We start from the raw sequence: 5,649 nt of genomic DNA, 5'->3' as shown, positions 1-5,649 counted from the left end.
AGCAAATGTATGAAGTGATTTGAGGACATTCTTGAGCTAAATTACACCTTGATTGTCAGTGTCTTGGCTATCTACAAGTAGTGATCAGATTTATAACACTTGTACTTGATGTATATGCACTAGTTTGTGCCTGTATGATCATGTATGGACTTCTACATGTATTAACAAATGTCTAGGAATTTTTGGAGCATGTATGATATGTATAAAATTATATTTTAGCTATGATTTAGCTACTGGTTATTGACAGTCTACAAATTTTAGACTGCATGGTTTCTTGACTGCAGTAAGGTTGCATGAGACAGTGTTAAAGCACCTACATGGTATATGTGTTGACGGATGTACCTATAGATTATGCCACATGCTTGTGAATGGAATTGAGATGATAAGGGGCTGAAATGCTCTAGTTTTAGCACTAAATTTGTTGCAAAAAACTATCATAAAAAGTCAAAGACTACAGTTAGTTAGTTAGACTTGTTGGCTTCTAGGAAGTTAAGCAATGACTAGATATTGTCTCGTACAATATTGCTAATGTAGATAGGACCGACAACATAACCCAGATAGTGGGGGGAAAGCTTGATAGTAACAATTATGCCATATGGAAGTTCCACATGGAAAACTTCTTGATAGGTAAAGGATACTGGGAGTTGGTGACTGGAGCAGAAGCTGAACCTGAGCTCCCAAAGAGGCCTATAGCTGATCAAAGATGACGAGTACACCAAGCTTGGATAGAAAGAGCTCGCAAGGTTTTACATTGGCTGTCTCTATGTATCTTAGATGCTATGGTGATGTAGATCATGAACTGCAAGTCACCAGAGAGATGTATGGAACATTCTAATTAGATATTATGGCACAACTACAAGTGCCATGAAGATACAGTTAAAGCATAAATTTAACAACATGGACATAAAAGACAAATCTATATAGGATTATGTCATGGAGATTAAGACCATTGCAGATTAGTTGGCATCCATTGGCACACAGGTTGCAAATGAAGACATGGTTGCAGTGACATTAAATGGTTTGGGACATGAATATAAGTCATTCGATACCTCCATATCTGTGTGGGCTGCAATGCCAAATTTTAATGAGCTAGTTGCATTGCTCATTCATGAGGAAGTCAAATGGGTTTGGCTACAGGTTCTAGCAGCTCCAAGAATAAGGATGTTGTCTTTTATTCGAATCAATGTAGTTGTAGCAGCTGTGGTAGAGGTTATGGTTTTGGCAGAGGAGGCCAGCAAAATGTCTCATATGGCAATAATAACACCCATCTGACAATCCTAATAAGGATAAGGATTGTCACTATTGTGGAAAGTACAATCATATTGTCAAGCTAGAAGAAGCAAGGCAATCAAAGAGGCAAATAGCATGGACATTTTCATCATCCAGTTAGGTAGAAGATCCACTTGGGGATAGATTGTTTGCCATGACATATGTGAAAGAACTGGCTACTGAGAAGTCTCATGAGGATGCAGTTTGGTAAATTGATTCGGGGACATCAAATCATATGACACCTCATGGGGACTGGTTTACAGATATGATGCCTGATAAGAATGGCTATGTATGCACAAGGGATGACACACAACATAGCATAGAACATAAAGGCAAAGTACATTTGGTAATCCATGATGGCAGGAAGAAGAACTTACATGATGTACTATATGTCCCGTCAATTACTAAAAATCTATTGTCTATGGCTCAGATGACTGAGCAGAATTTGCAGGTCCAATTTAATAAGAATGGATGATTCATTGAGAAGTTTGGTAATGGCTGCAAATTGATTGCTCATGGTCATAGGAATGGCAAGATGTTTACTCTTGATGCCACTTTGCCACAGCTGAAATCAGCAATGTTTGCCCATGGCTCTAGCATAGTTAGAAACTTGGAAATATGGCATAAGAGAGTGGGACATGTTAATCTTCAGTGGTGGCTGCAAATGATGGAGAAGAAATAGCTTGTGACAGGTTTACCAAGTTTCAGTATATAGATATTGGTCATGTCTGCGCTTGCCAATTTGGTAAACAGTCGAGGTTGCCATTTGTCAGGCATGTAAGAAATAGTATGTGACTATTGTAGTTAGTTCACTTTGATGTGTGGGGGCCAGCCCATAATGCATCCGTGGGAGGCTCCATGTACTATGTGACATTTATTGATGATTATAGTCGCTATACTTGGGTTTATATCTTTTAAAAAAAAGATGAGGTGTTTGATGTTTTTCAATAGTTTAAAAAGTAGCTTGAAAAGGAATTTGATTGTTACATCTCTTGCTTGAGATTTCACAGCAGTGGAGAGTATGTATCAAATGAGTTTGACAGTTTTTTGGTTGAAAATGGCATATGTAGGCAATTTACCTGCAGCTACACTCCTCAATAGAATGGGGTAGCTGAATGGAAGAACAGGGTATCGATGGAAGCTGCTCATGCAATTATGAATGAGAAGAGTATGCCGCTCTATTATTGGGCTAAGGATATTATGATAGCCATGTATATCTTGAACATGACTCCCACTACAAGTATTCATGAGGTGACACCATTTGAGAAACTCTATAGCTACAAGCTTGATGTCAGTCACATTAAAGTATTTGGTTGTCTTGCTTATGTGCACATATCTGATGAGAAAAGGAAAAAGCTGGATCCAAAAGCACATAAGTGTGTCTTTATTGGATATTCGTAGGAGAAGAAGGCATACAAATGCTATGATCTCTCTATTCGGGATACATTAGTGAGAAGAGATGTCATCTTTGATGAGATGGCCTCTTGGTATGCATCATCGGCTACAGTGCCATCAAATATGCCTTCTACACATGTATCTATAGTTGATTCACAGCAGAGTACTGCTTTGATAGGTTCTAGTAGTCTAAAAGTATCTCCATGGATAGGGAGATTACAGAGCTCTAGCTCACCATCCATACTGACACCAATATGTCAGTGAGGGGGAGATATGATGTGATGGACAACAAAGGGAAAGAAAAAGCTTCTGATGATGCATTTGGTGTGATGACACCTAGCACTTTAGGTTATGACTCAGCTGACAATCTAGACAATGAGCTTGGTATTTTGATAGTGAGGCAGAGTAGGTGCATTCTGCCTCATGAGAGAGGGAAATCAAGTAGTGCACCACAGCGATCGCAGAGAGTCAGGTACCCTATGGATAGGCTAACTTATAGTGGTTTTTCTATTAAGCATTTTGCTTATATGACAAAGGTGACAAAGGTCAAAGAGCCTACAACATTTGCTGAAGAAGTGATGGATAAAAATTGGTGCATAGCTATGGATGAGGAGATAGATGCTTTGACTGAAAATAGTACTTGGGATCTTGTGCCAGTGCCATAAGGAAAGAAGAACATTGACTGCAAATGGGTCTACAAGACTAAATACAAGTCGAATGGTAGTGTAGAGAGGTACAAAGCCAGGCTTGTCACAAAGGGATATGCCCAATAGTATGGGTTAGGTTATGAGGAAGCATTCAGCCTTGTTACCAAGATGGCAACCATAAGAACAGTGATCGCATTGGCTCATGCTAAAGGTTGGAAATTGTAGCAGATGGACGCGAAAATTTCCTCAATAGTGACTTGGAAGAGGATGTTTACATGGATCAGCCGCCCAAAAAGTATGTACACCTTGATTTTTAGCATTATGTATGTAAGCTCAAAAAAGTGTTGTATGGGTTGAAGCAGGCTCCGAGAGCCTAGCATGCAAGGATTAGTAATTACTTGTAGAGTTTGGGATTTACTGTTGGCAGGGCTAATCACAGTCTGTTTACAAAAAATACAGACAAAGTCTTAGTAGTGCTGGTCATCTATGTTGATGACTTGATAATCACAGGTGATGATGACTTGGGGATACATCATGTTATGCAAATGCTGAAATCTAAATTTTACATGAAAGACTTAGGTGAATTGAAGTATTTCTTGGGTATTGCGGTGATCAAAGCTGAAAATGGTTTATGGCTGATGCAGAAACACTATGCCATGGAAATGTTGAAGAAATATGGCATAGCTGAATGTAAACCACTGGATACACCTCTTTATCAGAATGTCAAGTTGGACATTAGCACTGGAGCTGAAATTGATGATGTGACTATGTACATGCAGATGCTTGGTAGTCTGATCTACTTGCCTATCACTAGGCCATACTTGAGTTATATAGTTGGGTACTCCTGGCAACAAATCCAGTATACCATGCTAGGATTAAACACATTGAGGTACACTACCACTTTATCAGAGAGATGGTTATTGCAGGGAGAGTAGATCTCATTCATGCGAAGACTGATGAACAAGTTGCAAATATATTTACCAAGTCTTTGGGTAAAGATAAGTTCAGTGTTTTAGACAGATGTTTGGTGTACAAATGTTATCTTGAGCTTGAGGGGGAGTGTCAAGACTTCAAGCTCAGCTCTACTATCTTTAGGTTGTGTGTACCCAACACTTAGCTTGTCCAACTATACTACATGTGGACATTAAATAAGTCGGTGACTTTAGACTTAGTCTGTACTTGGTGTGAATGGTTTTACAAACCTTAGTGTGTTGTATTCACTTTACTTAGATGAGTTAGTAATATAATGAAAAAAAAGAGAAGAGAGCACACTGCTCCTCTCTGTTGGTTCAAATCTATGTCTCTCTCTTTGAACATATACTGAATCTAGAAGGGTGATAGAGGTGACACCAATTCAGCATAGTGGAAAAAATCTTCCTAGACACAATTCATACATTGCTGAAGCACTCTACCTTGGCAGAAAATCCATCACACAGTTTAGTCTTCTATTGTAAATTATATATCTCTTCCTAGACAACAAAGAAGACATCATGGGGGTTGGAGGAGGAATAGTAAGCATAGCAACTTTTTGATTAAGTTCATCAGTAAACTTCTTTTACGACTTTGCAGTTTCTTGAGAATGCTGCAACTGGCTCTCACAAATTCCAAACTTATGAGATGATTCTAGCATTTTCTCAAGAGTAGCATCCTTCTCTTTGGTTAAGGACACATTTGCTTCCTGTAAAGTGGCAACCTTAGCTTCTAATTCCTTAATCATGACCAAAATATACACGTAGGGACGCATCCCCACACTTAAGACCTTTATAGATCTAATTGACTAATCAACACGGGCCTAACACTTGACCACCATGTATACACATATGTCCCCACACTTAAAACATGATTGACACTCGTAACAAAAAAGGGATAGGGTTGGAAAAGCTTGGCCTGATTTGCAGATGGTCGAGGTGAACCATCACTGCTGACACATGAAGGATCATAGTTGTTGACGAGAGGTACCACAACTTACCACATCACACTCATCTAGCATAGTAGGAACCATGCACAGTAGCACCTAGGGAGGTAGTTTTGTTGATGAAGCATTGATTGAATTGTCGATGTTGGCGAGGTATATATCACTCAATCTCGACAGGCATTCATATTGAAATGATAGATCAGTTGCTCACCCCTTGACTTACATCACTCAATGGATAATATTTGAAACCCATATCTCATACCAATTTAGAAATCGACAAGAGGAATGGTTTAGAGGAAGTATGCTAGCGTGCATAGTTCGATGGTGCATTGGTGCGTCCCAATCCATTTGGCATAGGTGCAAGGAGGAAGGCCAAGGAGGCTTATCGTGCAGTGCACAAAACAAAATGATGTGTGTAGTAAT

The sequence above is a fragment of the Lygodium microphyllum genome, chromosome 12 (genome assembly GCF_053477565.2).
Source record: "Lygodium microphyllum isolate KBCC chromosome 12, Lygodium_microphyllum_v1.1.10, whole genome shotgun sequence".
NCBI classification, from domain to species: Eukaryota; Viridiplantae; Streptophyta; class Polypodiopsida; order Schizaeales; family Lygodiaceae; genus Lygodium; species Lygodium microphyllum.
Note: the sequence above shows the minus strand (reverse complement) of the source record.